This window comes from Protopterus annectens, chromosome 2.part2 (assembly GCF_019279795.1).
Source record: "Protopterus annectens isolate FY-2018-M chromosome 2.part2, PAN1.0, whole genome shotgun sequence".
Taxonomy (NCBI): Eukaryota; Metazoa; Chordata; order Ceratodontiformes; family Protopteridae; genus Protopterus; species Protopterus annectens.
The window spans coordinates 1,090,677,854-1,090,694,634 of record NC_056730.1 but is presented as its reverse complement, the minus strand read 5'-3'; positions in this window follow the sequence as shown (position 1 = coordinate 1,090,694,634).

Genomic DNA, 16,781 nt, shown 5'->3' with positions numbered 1-16,781 from the left:
AGTTGCCTCCAACTCCTCTAGGTTATCTGATTTGGACATGGATAGGGTGGTTCAGAGGCTCCTTCAGTCGCCGGTGTTAGCCAAATTGTTTTCGGCTCTGACCCAGTTGGCTCCGAAGCCTATTCCCTTGCCAGTACCGATGATTCCTCCTCCGAGCATTGTGTCATCGGAGCCGGAGTGTTCGGCGCCGAATGATGTCCTTACACCAGCTCTGGTAGCCCTGCTGGGTTCATCGGAGCCGTGGTCGGCTCCAACCATTTCGGTTTCGGCACTCGGGTTTCCTCGGTCAGGCCCGAGTTGGATACATCGGGACTTCTGTCGGCCCCGAGTCTCTCTCGGCACTTCGACTAGGGGAATCCCAACTCCGGTCGTGGTCTCGGAGACAGGTCAGTCCTCAGATTCGGGAGGACCTGCCTTTGAGGCCATGAGGAGCGCACTGGCCAGGTTATCAGTGACATCGCTTGGGTCGGCCACTCTGTCCCCATACACCCCAACTAGAGCCTCTGACGCCCCCCCTATCAGTGGACAGTGGAGTCCGAAGGCCTGTGGACACCCCCATGAGTGGTCCCCAGCTTTCTGAGGGTCCCTCAGAGTCTGTGCCTGAGGAGCCTCCCAGGAAGAAGTTGTGCAAGAGGAAGCACATAGAGTCCCAAGACGAGTCCATCACCTCGGATACCGACCTCGAGGATGCAGAGGGGCCCCCTAAGTCATCCTCTGATGATGTCTCCTTCTCCGACATCCTGGAGATTTTGAGGCAGAGAGGTGACTGGCCTTCCAAGCCCCCCTCTGAGGAGGAGTCTGTATTCCTCAAGGCCTTCGGAGCTCAACCTTCCACCTCCTGGGTGTCTCCACCCTTCGACGAGCTATTAGACCTGATTTGTCAAAGGGTGTGGGAGCATCCTGATTCCATGGAACCAGTTCCCAGTCGTCCTAATAAGTTCCTGTCTGCTCCCCTGGGGAAAGAGTTTTTGACAAAAGGGGTCCCTGTAGATGCCATGGTGGTGGCGTCAGCCACTCAGCAAGAAGTTGCAGAGGCTTCTTCCTCCATCCATCCTCCTAACAAGGCGTCCAGGAGTATGTATCGCTATGGGAAGCATACCCTGTCTTCAGTGACCTTTACACTGCAGTCTCTGAACTACCTTTGTCACTTTACTCGGCTCCAAAGAGATCTCCTCAAAGAGTTGGGAGATACCTTGATGGGTAACATGCCTGAGGTGGTAGCACATACTGTTAATGCCCAGTTGTCTACCCTTGGTTCGATTGTAAACGCATCCATGAGGCTCATATCCTATGCAGCCGAAGGGGCGAGTAGGGCAGCTAGCTCATGTCTGGCTCTTAGGAGACAAGCCTGGATGCACCTATGTCATTTCGCTGAGGCCTTTAAGTCTTCCTTCATTGATGCCCCATTCGATGGGCCCTCTCTTGTTGGACCCAAAGTGAAAGAGACTCTCACCAGATGTGAACAGGAGGGTAAGACTTTATCTGCCATAGGGGCCCGTTTTTCTCTTCCCTCTAGGCCTTATCCCAAGGCTCAGAGAGGAGGGAAGATGTGGTTCAAGAAATCACAAAAGTCTTTCCCAGCCACTCATGGTGAGCCCCCCTCCAGAGGCAGAGGTGGGGGGAATTATTCTGGAAGACGCCGTCCTAGGGGCAGAGGAGGCCCCCGCAATCTGGGAGACCACAACTCCTTTCGCGGATCTTCCTATCAGCATCCCTGAGGGATTGCCCAACTGTGCTGCTCCGGAGCCAGTCGGGGGTCGTTTTTTGAGGCATCTTCAAGTCTGGGAGAGCATCACTCAGGATGAATGGGTGCTTCGAATAATCACCGGAGGTTACACCATTCCCTTTGTTTCACCTTCTCCCTTAATCAAAAAAAATCCCGGACGTTCCACCCAGTCAAAGGGATCAAATAGCGCTAGAAATATCAAAGCTGCTAAGAAAAGGAGTCATCCAACCAGTCCCCTCAGACCAGATCGGATCAGGAACTTACTCAAGACTCTTTTTGGTGCCGAAAAAAACAGGGGACCTGAGACCCATCCTGGATCTCAGCCAATTGAATCACTACGTCCTGAAATCCAAATTCCGAATGGTCACTCTTCAATCCATGTTCCCATTGTTGGGAGAGGGAGTATGGATGTGCTCCATCAACCTCAAGGATGCCTATTATCACATCAAGATAAACAAGGCATCCAGGAATCATCTACGCTTCCGGTTGGGAGCCAGTCTTTTCCAGTTCCGAGCCCTGCCCTTTGGTCTCACCACAGCCCCCAGGGTGTTTACCAAGTGCTTGACAGTGGTGACAGCTCACCTGAGACGTCTAGGATTCCAGGTGTTTCCTTACTTGGACGATTGGCTCCTTACCGCCCCCACCAGGCATCTTCTCATCTAAGCCAGAGAGGCTGTTATAAACCTTTGTCAAAGGTTAGGAATTACACTAAACTGGGAAAAATCTGCCTTGCTGCCCTCACAGAGTGTTGTTTTTATAGGCGCAGAGTTAAATTCAGTCCTAATGAGGGCTTTTCTACCTCAAGAAAGGATAACAGTGCTGCAATCTCAAGTTCAGGCTCTATTGCCCCGGAAGAAGCTCCAAGCCAGATTAGTTCTTCAGTTATTGGGGTCCATGGCGGCGACCGTCATGCTAGTACCCTTAGCCAGGCTACACATGCAGATCATTCAGTGGCTTCTTTCAGTCCAGTGGTCCTATCAGAAATTACCTCTCTCCCACCCGATTCTCCTCACAGAGCATTGCAGGCAGGATCTCCGTTGGTGGCTATGTCCCTCCAACCTGGACAAGGGGAGGAATCTAGTCCCCCTCTCTCCTGCTGCCACAGTGACCACGGACGCTTCCCAGATAGGGTGGGGGGGGCATTATCTGGGCAGAACAGTCCAAGGCACTTGGCAGAATTACGAGGTACATTTACACATCAATGTCCTAGAGATGAGAGCAGTGCTGTTAGCATTGCAAGCACTTCACAGCTCCCTTCCCCGGGGAATGATTGCTATTCACTCAGACAGCATGTCATTTGTGTGGTACCTCAACAAGCAAGGAGGAACCAAGTCTTACCCACTTTGCAGAGAGGCCATGAGAGTGTGGAATTGGGCAGTGTCTTCCCAACGGTTTCTAGTGGCAATGCACATTCCGGGAAAATCCAACGTGATAGCAAACAGGCTAAGCAGAGCTATTCTGATGCCTTACGAGTGGTCCCTGAACAACCGAGTTGCGACTTGCATCTTCAACAAGTGGGGTCAGCCTTGCTGCGATCTCTTCACCAGCCCTCTCAATGCCAAATGCAGCAACTACTTCACTCTGATCCCCCCACAGTGGGAGTCACCCAGGGACTCTCTAGTCCACAATTGGCCTTCCGGTCTGCTCTATGCCTTTCCTCCATTTCCTCTGTTACCAAGAGTGATTCAGAAAGCCATTCACTTGGGAAGCAAGATGATTCTAATTGCTCCACACTGGCCCCGCCAGTTCTGGTTCCCCTTCCTTCAGCAGTTTACAGCGGACGGTCCTTGGACTCTGGATCCTGCACCAGACATTTTGACTCACATGTTGGGACAGTTCCACTCCCCCCTACAGTCCCTCAGGTTGACAGCTTGGCTGCTCCACTTCCATCAATAGTTAGATTTCATTCCCTTTCACCCGAGGTGGTACATATTCTTTCGTCGTCCCATAAGTCCTCCACCAGAAGAATTTACTCTAGCAAATGGAAGAGATTCTCCATCTGGGCTCAGTCATAAGGCCTGGACCCTTTCACAGCCCCTATATCGGCGGTCTTAGACTTTTTAGCTATGCTCTTCCGACAAGGCTCTGCTCCCTCAACCATTAAAGTGCAGCTGGCGGCCATTTCTAACTTCCATGTGTCCTATGAGCCCACCCTGATGGATCATAAACTTTGCAAGGCATTTTTGAAAGGAGCCTGGTTACTACGTCCTCCTGTGTCAACACCCGTCATGCCATGGGATTTAAATCTGGTATTGCAAGCCATCACTTCTCCTCCCTTTGAGCCAACTGCCACTTGCAAACTTAAATTCTTATCCTGGAAAACGGCCTTTTTAGTGGCCATCACTTCGGCTAGAAGAGTATCAGAACTCCAAGCATTGTCCATTAGGCCCCCGTATTTAATATTCCATAAGGACAGGGTTTCTTTGAGACTTAATCCGTCCTTTCTCCCAAAGGTGTCATCTACATTTAACCTCCACTAATCTATTGAGTTACCTGTGTTTTTCCCCAACTTCTCCAACAAGGCGGAGTTCAAATTTCATCAATTGGATGTGCATAGACAACTAAGATTCTATTTACACAGGACGAAACAATTAAGAAAATCTGATCAATTGTTTGTCTCTTTTTCGGAGAATAGAACGGGCAGCTCCGTTTCCAAGTGCACAATTTCCAGGTGGATTAAGGAGTGCATTTCCTTTGTTTACTCATCAGCAGGCAGAAATTTACCCTTCCCAGTTAAGGCTCATTCAACTAGGGCTGTCTCAACTTCAATAGCATATCATGCCAGGCTTTCTTTAGACGACATTTGTGCAGCGGCTACATGGGCTTCTCATCACACCTTTATTTCTCATTACAAGCTGGACGTGGCATCTAGAGGTCGGGCTTCCTTTGGTTCCACGGTTCTCAGGAGTATTTTCCTATGAGCCTCCCGGGCTAGAGGTGCTAGGGACGCTGTCACATCAGTAATGAATGTAGGCAAGATAGGACTACATAACATCAGTTAGTTATGTACTCACCATAACAATCGATGTATGTGGTCCATCTCGCCTACATTCTTACGTACCCTCCCACCTGCCCCCTTCCTGAAGGATTTGGAGGAAAATTGCTCTGAGACCCTTCAGAATCAGTTTATTCCCTTGTCCTGGTGGATGGTATTCCTCTTAGTGAGGTTGCTGTATGTGGAATGATTGTGATGTATGCAAACAAGATCTGGGGGTTTGGGAGAGGTGCATCCTGGGATACCTGTTAGCCCAGCCAATTAGAGACTTCGTGCCAGAAAATAGTCGGCCGAGTCGGAGCCGGTTATCGGCTCCGAACCCATCAGTAATGAATGTAGGCGAGATGGACCACATACATTGATCGTTATGGTGAGTACATAACTAACTGATACAGAGCTCTAAACAGGGACTGTCTGACATAGTCAAGATAGGTAGCAACCCTATCATCTGTAAACATTCTTATACGTACACATGCACATACAAAGCATAGTCTCCCTCCACTCCACTTAGTAGAAGTAGTCTTTTTTTCAATAATTATGGTTTTAGTTAAATTCTCTTTATTGAAGAAACATTTGGTGAATGTCACTTTAAATAAATGGCAGACTACTTGTAACATTACCTGAACTCAGTTATAAATAAAAACATAGAACATCTAACTATCTGCCTAAGAGGCAACTACAGTGTATTAAAGTAAAAAGCAAGATAACTCATGAGACAGTCTGGTTACATGGCATAGAGCACTAAAGCCCTGCCTCTGACCCTGATGGCCTGTGTTTGAATAACGACCTAGTTACTAGAAGAGCCAATAGGGAGTGGGAATAGGTAACCAATGCTGGATCACCATTCCTGTGTAGGTGGAAAGGGAGGGGGAATGGTGGCCTGATTGACTGCTTGCCACCAGTAAACGGAGGCTTCCAGGCTGTAAGAACTGGAGTGAATATCTTTATCTTTTAATTACGTGGTGCTGTACTGGGCAAATACCAAATATCTCAGTTTTTCCTTTATGTGCCAAATCTTCTCGTATCTTTCAGAATAAAAGTCTTTACTCATTCGAGCTTTGATAAAGGAGGTTTATTATGTAGTAGCATCATACAGTGGAAGTAGATATAGTAATCCAACAAGAGCTGAACAAGACTTAACTGTCTGAAATAACAATGCTGATGAACTGAACCAAGCGATAGCTAAAGATTCCTCACATTTCTGTAGCTCTGAAGAATGAATTATATTGTGCTTTTTAACTCTGAACTCAGAATTGTTTTTTCATCTGTAATTGTAGAATTAAAACAAACTGCACTGTTTTCTGTAGTCTGTGAACTTTTACTGGCTTTTGAACATCTGAACTGCTGTTTATTTAAACTGACTTCTGTACTCAATTTCCTGACTATCCAAACTGAACAGATTTCTGTGTGGAAAATATCTCCCGTAATACTAAAACCCTGTAAATTTTCTACAAGTTCTATATGTCTCTTTAACCTTGGTTCCTAAGCCTTGTACCATATAAACAAGATCTGTTTTTGCACCAAATGTTCCACACACTGTGTTAGCAATTTTTTTCCTTATTATTGCTTTGACCTGAAAGTTATTTCACTGAGCTCATTTGTATCCTTCACTGAAAAATTCCTTTCTATTTAAACTGCACTTACTGAAACTGCATGTAAAATGTGAAATATAAAATTAAGCCATAGGTCTGCTTTAATATGGCTGCATTTCTAGGCCTATGCAAAGAGAAAGCCTGCTTTAATATGGCTGCATTTCTAGGCCTATGCAAAGAGAAAGCCTGCTTTAATATGGCTGCATTTCTAGGCCTATGCAAAGAGAATACTTTATTTATGTAGGATTTTTTCTGGAAAAACTATATTTATGTGAACCTACACTGGCAATTGAGATATAGTCAGGAATTGGGGACCTGTGCTTGGCACTCCTAAACTGGTGATGGCAGCTTGGCCTATATGTGTGAGAGAAAATGAATGAATTGGTGTGAGCATAGGAGGCCCTCTGGGTGATGTGAGTAGTCACATCAGTCACCGGCAGATGGAGATGGGGGCTAAACAGGAAATGTCTTCATAGCCAAGCTCATGAATGATATGGCTTCTAAGTATGGAGGAGTTCCATGTAGTTCTCCAGCCTGGAGAGAGTCCGTGCCCCATCTGAAACATGGATACTCCTGGTGTGGAAAGATGAAGCCAAATTCTCAGGTTGTTGGGTATAAAGACATCCTCCCTCAGCAGCAGGCAGATGCTTGGATGCGGGCATGGACACCAGCTTCTCTTTGGCTACTTGGTGGTAACTGAAGTCTCATTCAGTTGGTTTTTACTCAGGATAGGTAGGGCATTCTACATTGAGAATGAATTTTATACAAAAGAGGCTAAGCCTGGTCACATAACATAGAAAGGTAAAACCTTGACTGCACCCCAGATGATCCATCCCATTTGACTAGTGGCACAAGTGATGGAGAGACTGGATAGGGGAGGATGGAATTAAGTCTCGGATGCTGGCATATCCATCCTGGGACTTGGAATGAGGCAACTCAGTTTGCTGCACTGCTGAGGCCTGCTTGAATGCAAGTGTATTGACTAGAATGAGCAATGCATCTAGTGTGTCCAGGCTGCTCAGCAGTGCAGTATCAGATAGGGGTCTCGGCATGTGTTGTAGCATGCATGCACCCCTTGTAAGGTTGTACTTGTGAAGCATGCAAGCTATCTTTGGGGGAGGGAGGTAAGATAGTTCATAGGATCGTCTGGCTGCTACACTCCCTAACTCATGACTCTCATCTCGAAAGGGAATGAATGGAATGAAGATTATGCTCTCTGATCAGAATATTACTGGCTGGGGAAGACTATCCCTTGATCTAAAAGGAGAATGAATAGGCCATTTGCATTCATTAAGGGGGTTCCAGTGGGCCAGTCCTATGAACCCCCTAAGAAAGACCCATGGGAAATAGGGCTGATTGTCACCAGGCACAAAAGGAAGAAGCAATTTGAAAATAGTCAGACAAACAAACAAATAAATAAATAACTCGTGGGATCCCGACATATGAGAAAGTTCATTGAAGATGCAACAAGTGAATGACTGTACAGCAAAATTAATGACTAAAATAAATAAATGAGTGCACTAACGTAAGTAATGGGCTGAACTAGAACAGTGATTATATGCTTGCAGATGGATAAAGACGGAAGGAAAGATGAAACTGATTTACAGAAAGAAAATACATGCTACAGACTGAATACAATTCTTTCTGTACACCAGTATCTAATTATTTACTTAAAATGTCCTCTTTTCAGGAATGAAGATGTTAATGTTTGCAATTATACTAATTAGTTTTATTAAGAATTTACGATTTTAAGGCATCAGAGGCAACATCAGAGGAAATCAGATTGAGGAAGGAGGTTGGAGGAAAGAATTAATATTATGATTACTTATAGAACCACAGCTAGCAGTGGAAGATCCAGGAATTTGCAGGGGGGGGGGGGGCGCAGTCTGGTTAGTTGGTTTTGAATGGATGGGGAGCTTGTTACAGAGAAAGGGAATTCTCTGGGAAACATATATTTTGTCTCTCCAATATGTCCTATTTATATTGCAAACAAAATGTAGTTTTTTTTAATCTAGTAGTTGTGATGCTTTTTGTTTTTTGGATGTGCAAAAGATTCATCAAACAGAGTTCAGGGATGCCTTTGTTCAGTGACTGTACCTCTCAAATGTCCAGATTTTTGTAGAAAGCCCATATTTTTGTATTATATTTTTGGCCTGTTCCTCGAAATATTTGTGGTTTTCTTTCAAATCAGTTTGGACTGAATTCTGAGTTTCAGACTTCATATCCTAAAGAAACTGGATGGCAACACAAAATCTTGGGTGTATGTCATATATTTGAAATTCCAAAATGTCTTACACCATATGTTTGAACTTGGAATTTCGAAAATTAAAAACATCGAACGTTCAGAATAGCGAATTTTTTCCCAGGGAAGAAATTTGCTGTTCCGAGAAACATACACACAACACAAGCACACCAAAATAAATAAACCACACACACACAGTTAACAAAACCCAACCCCACACTAAACCACACATAAATTACTAACTATCCACTTACCTTAACCCTCACCCTAACCCTAAGGTCCCTAACTCTCGCACCACAGTGGAGGAAATAGCGAAGCCATGGAATGGCCCACCGAAATCTTGCCCTAGGTAAGATTTTGATGTTCCGGAGCTTTGCTATTTTCACCATTCGATATTTTGGGTTCAATGTTTTCACGTTCGGCATTTTACCTCTTCGGAATTTTGATATAGACTCCAAAATCTTTTATTCTGGAAACTTTCTAGGTTTATAAGCGTAATATTTAAAATGTATCCCTATCTTTGTGTTTCTTTTCCCTCATTATTTTTGGCTTTGTCCAGATTTCTTGTATTAAGAGGTTGAGAGGTATAACTGCAACCCTCAATGATTTGCCTGTATATGTAGATATAGATAGATATAATTATATCTATATATCTATGTATGTAGGCATGCATATATGTGTGTGTGTGTGTGTGTGTGTGTGTGTGTGTGTGTGTATGTATATATATATATATATATATATATGTATATATAATATAAATGTATATCTATATATATAGATATAGATATGCAGCTGTGTGTGTGTGTGTGTGTGTGTGTATATATATATATATATATATATATATAAAATCAGGGGCATTCTTCAAACTAAGGGACGGTTGTATGATTATTTATGTGTTTGTCCCCCATAGTGGGGTTAATTGGTTAACTAATGTGTAAAAGAGACACTTTTCCGTCCATTTTCAGAACTTTTACCAGTGATTTGTTGATGGGTTTGGCTACTGTTCTTGGGTGCAGCAGTACTTAATCTGTGAGTCACATCTGGTATTGCAGACAGAGTGTTTTCCTGTAATACGAGGACTGACCTACAAGTAGAACTGCAAGTCCACAAGGTCCACTGAGCTACAGCTCAACCTGCAGGACGTACTGCAAAGTGATGATTCACTGAATGCCCACCATGTTAAGAAAAGAGAGACCTTCATGTGGGATGGGAATACTAGCCCACCAGAGAAAATTAAATCTAATTTTATACAGCAGAAATGTGAACCATCTGCAGAGATGTTTGGGGATCATGGGACGGCTCGCAGTACATATCATGTGTATGCGCATGCCTTTCTCTCCTTCTCCAAACCCAGCTCTTGCCTGCAGTACCTAGTTCATACAGATGAAGCTGCCACTTCGCCAAGACATCCCATTGACTTGACGTCAGATTGGCAAGCTGACTTAATTTGATGTAACAAATGGGATTTGTCTTTTGGAATCTGGCACAGGATAGAATAGTATGCAGTAGCTTGAGTTTGACTGATGAGTGTAGTAGTGTATCATCATCTTCAGAAATCCATCTTGCCAAAATCATCACTGATTATTTCTGGATTTGTCCCTGATTCTTTTGATATTTGTCCCTAATTTTTTGAGAGCTATAATTTCTACCATTCAGCCAACTAATTTAGACTTGCCTGTTTTTCTTGCTCTATGTTGACTGAGATGATTTTCTACAATAACACTATTACATGAGCTTTTGTCATAAACAATCTTCTTCTTTTGGCTTTTCCCAGTTAGGAGTTGCCACAGTGGATCACATGTCCGCTCATGATTGGCAGTGGAGTTTTACAGTGTCGAGTTGCCAGCCCGGTGCCCAACCTTCCACAGAAGGCACACACACGCATTCATACCTAGGGTCAATTTAGAGTGTCCAATCAACCTACAGCATGTCTTTGGGATGTGGGAGGAAACCGGAGCACCCGGAGAAAAAACACGTGACAACAGGAAGGACATGAAGACTCCGCACAGAAGGCACCCCAGCCGAGGATCGAACCGGGGAACCTCTTGCTGTGAGGTGACAACGCTAACTGCTGCACCACCGTGGCCACCCTTTTGTCATAAACAATAACGTTTCTTAATGAAAATTGCCAAATTTGCACTTGATTAGCATTTCCAGATGATTAATACCCATTCAACCTCTGAACAAAACTGTACTAAGTCTAGCTGTTTTATTTCATTTACAGCACATATCCAGTAAAGCAATAACTGCACCATGAAAGTTGGAACTAATTTCTACATTGCACTCGCTTTGGCTAAAACTACAGTCGTATATATATTTTTAAACTATGTATAGTTCTGCACTGGATCATTTTATAGTACTATGGATATATTTGTTTCATATACTTGATTTGCTTTACCTGTGAGGTATGTAACTGACAGACACTAAGTGAAATAAAACCATATGATCATATTATACAGTAAAATAACAACACTGAATGATTCTACAATTACGAAAGAGCACACTACTAGGTAATAGTGCACTAAATTAAGTAATCTCTCAACTGTACTGCTTTGGCATCTTGCCCTACTGCAGAAAAAAAAATTCCCTTAGGGTCAAGACTGCTATGATCGGATAATCCCTTGCTCACACATGAATTGCAGCAGTTATCTGGAATTCTGAAACTTTAACCTAGTAAGCTCCGGACAAATACTATAGTTCAAAATTTGAAATTTTCTTTTTCTCACAAGGAATCCTGGATGGAAGCTGTCAGTGAAACGCTCTTAATTCAACTACAACGGGGATGCAGTTGGAGGAGCAATTGAGGATCACCATATAGATCACCTGACTGCAACCTCCAATTGCATCTCTGATGCACCTTTCAGTGAAAATGTAAGTTGAAAACGAGAAATGTACCATTTTGGCTGTACATTTTCCCGTTTTCAACAAAACACAGTTCAGTGCATATTCTTTTCCATGGAATAACAGCTCAACTGTTTTAGTGAAACTTTCACTGAAACAGTAAAAAAATGTAAGTTGAAACCAGAAGATTTACCGGTTTGGCTGTACATTTTTCCGATTTCAACAAAGAACAGTGCTGTGCATTTTCTTTTCCAAGGATCAACAACTTTGGGGGTGGCATGCACCCCTGCTGCCATGCCTAAATCTGCCACTGCCTGAATGTGCCCATAAAGACTTAAAAAGTAAAAAAAAAAAGTATAAATTCATAGGCATTTAGAAGCCATGTAGCTGAAACACTGTATGTCCTTACGGGGCCATTTGAATATATAACATGTACCTTTATTACAGGAGGCTGAATATATTGCTCAGTGAAAACTTTAGCTTCGCTGGGTTTTTCTTGCAGTTTTTACTATACATTTTTTATATATATATATATATATATATATATATATATATATATATATATATATTTGCATATATCCCATGGGCCTCTGTTACAGGAGGTTTGGGAGGTCACTCTTTGAAAGTTCTAGCTTGGCTGGAGTTTTCATTTAGTTTTTTTTCTCATTGGTTTTTCAGTGTGACCTACTAACTCTTTGTTTTTATTTGTTTTAATTTGTTATTTGGGATATTTTGCAATCACCCTAATGAAAATGGACATCAGCCGGGTATAACAACCTCGTGTTTCTTAGACTTAGTCAAACACTCTGTTTATGCTATGCTGAAGAGGTCATAATAAGGCTGAAATATGAATATCCATAGCTAGTGGGGTTTGGCTTTATTGGCCTGAAATTGTCTCTTAAAATGACTTCAAACGCAAAAGTCATGGCCATTCAGAATTGCCATATAGCTGAAACACCTGATGTTCATAAGGGTCATTTGCATATATCCCATGGGCCTCTGTTACAGGAGGTTTGGGAGGTCACTCTTTGAAAGTTATAGCTTGGCTGGAGTTTTCATTGAGTTTTCTTTGTCATTGGTTTTTCAGTGTGACCTACTAACTCTTTGTTTTTATTTGTTTTAATATATATATATATATATATATATATATATATATATATATATACACACACACAGAGAGAGAGGGAGTATAACCTAGTACAGAGGAAATGTAGTTTTCCAGCCTTAAGGGTAGTACTACATGCTTTCCTTAAAGAAGAACAAATCAACCAAAAGGGAAAACTAGTTGTACATGAACCACTGCTCTTGATGTTGGCATACGAATTACTAAAACAGGCCATTGTCACAGCTTCTTATGTAAGATCCATGTCAAAGCTCAATTTGCATTCATGTTAAAAAATAAGAAAATAGGATTCAAGTTGGAATTGCTTGTTTAAACCATGATTTATTAAGTTAAAAAAAGATATAAGTGCTTTCTTTTTTTATTTTTTTTTTCAATAATCATTTTTTATTATTTTTCACAACCATATTACAAATTCACACATTATATACAATATATACAAAATGCTTCCATTGGTTAATTTCACATATATATCAACCTCATGTATTGATCAAAGGTACAGCACTAACAATCAAAAGGAAAATAATAATAAAAAAAAAAGTGCTTTCATCCTTGTCAGAGCTTGATATATATGTAAAATATGTAATTTTTAATCAGAAAATTTGTGGTGTTCTTTTCTTATGGTGATGGGAGTCCTTCAGAAACTCTCATGTGCATAGCCTGTATTAACCTACAGATGCTGGCAAAGTCCTGTTTCATGCTGTTCACTAATTTCTGCCAGTGTGGGGCAACCTATCTCTTGAATGAGGTGGGTAAAAAAGGAACATTGTTTGAAGTGTTGAGAATTTGGCCACTTGGGGGCAGACTAAGAATATCAGATGTAACTTTTTCAGAAAAGAGAGGGTGTAATCCTAGAAAGTGTTTATGGATTACTACGACAGAATGCTGAATGTTGCCTTGCATCAGACACAGTCTGTAGCAATTACAGTTTAAGATCAGTGCCACAAAATAAGAAGTATGAAACAACTAAGAAAAAACAAAACAGTCATTTACTACCAACCACTTCATTCATATATGCAGATGGAACAGTTATCCATCACTATGAAAAACACGATTTTGCCAGTATCTATAAATTAATACAGGCTCTGTGCATGATTGTTTCTGAAGGACTCTAACATTAATGAACTGTATTTAGAACTCAAAACCACAATGAATTGTATTTAGAAATGGAATGTGTAACTAAAATAAATACAGGCACAAAATTGTGGAGTCTTAAGTTATACTGTAAAGTGAAGCACATTTCTGTAGGATTGCCTCTTATCAGGGATTTTTCCAGATATTCAAGAATTCTTGGTCTCTATCAGGATCTGTGGGCCACTATTCATTGTCATTATAGTTACTGATTCAAAGAATTAAACAGTGCTACAGGGCAACAGAAAGGCACAGAAAATGGGCTATGCAGATGACGGGTATGATGATGTCCAAATGAAGAAGCGCTATTTAATGATAGTGCATAGCATAAACGTGCAGGTTGTTATCAAAGAAAGCTTGTCATAGGCATCAGGCATAACGTGGCACAGACAAACATGAGTTTAAAGGCAAAACGCACAACTGAAAGTTGTAGTATTGTAAGAGACAAAGTTGTAGAATTGGAAGGGACAAAATGCTTGGCACAATGATGGTTATTCAGCAGTGTGCATTTAGTAGTTATAAAGTTACTTAGAGATTCATAGATATTCCATGTGTCTTATGGCCATTCAGCCTTGCCAGTCCCTTTCATCTGGTTCTACCTTCTTTCTCAAGGACGGCCGTACTAGTCAATCGCAGCATAAATTTGTGGTTACCAATCCATCCATCTAGTTTGTGTTTAAAGGAAGATAGTGAGTTACTCTGGTTAACATGCAGAGGAAGTTTATTCCAGAGGTACTGGGTTACAAACCTGTCCCTCCACCGAGTTTTATCTATCTGTTGGTGAAATTGTAGGTCCCTGGTTTTAGAACTGGTAGAACAATATTGGGCTTAAACAGAAGATCCAGAAAAGTTGGGTCTTTAGTGACACAATAAGCAAGACAGAGTTCTTCCCTCAAAAGTTTATAAGACACTGAATAAAGGGATAGGGCTACCAGGCTGTCTTGATTGCTTAGGGAATTTAGGCCCTTCATCTTTTTGGTTAGAAACCTTTATGGCTAGCATTCTCACAGTGGTCATCAAAAATACTTGTATCACACAGTCTGACAGACTAACAGCTACTGGACTGCTTTTCCATAAGCAACCACATTAGATGGGCTTTGGATAACCTATATATCTCATAAATTGGAACTGGTGGAATGTGCAGACTTCTCATACCAGTGGATACCAATATATGTGTAGCTTGTTACCTTTGTAGCTACAGGAACTTTTCAGACAAAAGTAGGAACATGCTGAATATATCACAGCCATCAGCCTGCAGAATATTCAAGGTGTTCCTTGAGAAACTGTTGACACATATGGATAGGTGCATTTGTTTTTCCAACACAGCAGGGACAAAGGGTCTTGAGTGCCTTTAGCAAGAGTCTTCCCATCCATGGCATTCATTTTGTGGAACATTGTGACCCACATGCAGTCCCTTAGAAGCTAGTGGGTGTCCCCGCTCCCATACTTGTGTTGCCCATGGGTCCTGAGTGCTTGTATGTGATCTTTGTTCTTGGCAGGGCTGAACGTTTCTAGCCTGTGCATTGCCTTCCTTTGGAGGGCATGCATACATCTAGGAAGAGAGCTGTCCATATTAATAGACAGGTGATATATGGGTACAGTGAAGTAGCAATGCCACACACATATTGGACTGATTATTGAGCATAAAGCAGGGGTGGACGGGGATAGGTAAATGGCAGGCTCCATAGATATGCTGAACATTAGGGTATCCCATTGGTTAGCAAAGTATTTAGTGGTAGAGGCAGACTTGTGGAAAGATACAGCTGTGATGTGTAACACACAGGGGTCCACTGGGTAATATAGGGAATGGGAGCTTACCCGACAAGAGCTGTGTAGGGTGACGGGCACACAGGTGATACAGCGGACAGAGAGAGCATATCAGGAGTAATGTGTGAATGTCCCTAACAGGTGTACCCATGATGAACAAATGCAAAATGTGAATTTCAGGCAGAAGCAGGCAGTCCTTAGGTTGTTTGCAATTGTCGGTACAGGCCTGCAAATGTGGACAACTAATACAGAGATATATCAAGTACTGTTACCATTGCCTATTGCAAACAGAGGCACATAAGTATATGACAGTAGTATAATACAGACTAGGGCATACTGGAGGAGGAGATGATAGCAGTCGTGTTGTACTGGGTTGCCATCCTTAGGATACAATTGTAGGTAATTGGATACATAACCTGCACATTGTTCATCTGTAGGAGCATGTTGCAGGCAAGCACAGAATTAAACACTAGTGTTACCATACCTGAATAACTGTCAGCAATGGCTATTTGTAGGCTAATATTCACATGGCTATGGCGCTACTGTAATACCCCTTACTCACAGTACAGAAGACCACTGTGTAGTTCCTGTAGACTATCGCACTGAATTTCTGCTTCTCTGTTGTGAGATAGTGTTTCAAGATGCTAAGAAAGTCTGCTGATGCTTCCTTGCTGCTTGTTTCGATATCAGACATGGCAAATCATCTGTGAAAGTTGCTCATATATAGTAGTTTGCACTCTGTGTACGGTGACAAGACTAGATTTTGCCAGTGTCTATGAATCTCTATGTTTTACAGAAGTGCATCATTGACATAAGGTGCATAGATGTTTTGCCATTCATCACTGCCACCCTGTGCATACCCCTTAATGCAGGCAGGCTGTGCATCTGTATGTGTATGCATGTCACAGTACTTTGTGGCACTAATGTGCTTGGAAGATGATTCAAAGTTCTATGTAGGGCACACTTCTTTGGCTGTGATTTTGTATTGTTATAGATTTGTGGTGTTGGCCACCATTACTAGTGGCCCACAAAGATCCATGTCTGCTGTGTTGAAGAGAACAAAATAATGCTCTTTCTCTTACACAGCCAGTTTGGGGAAAGACTGTTGGGACCTTATGCAGGTCTGCTCTTTTAGGCAGACACCTAGTATGACCTGGCAGATCAACTGACCAGGGTGACCAGCATCCCTTATACCAATTAGTAGTGCAGGCACCAGTATGGTGACTTCCTTGGTCACCACCCTGAAGATATCTGGGCATGGGAAGCAGTACCATAGCTGCCTTTCTGTCTTTCACAGCTCTGATCCTAATAAAATTTATTTCCCCTTGACAGATCACAGGATATAACAGATTGGCTGCTCTGCATGG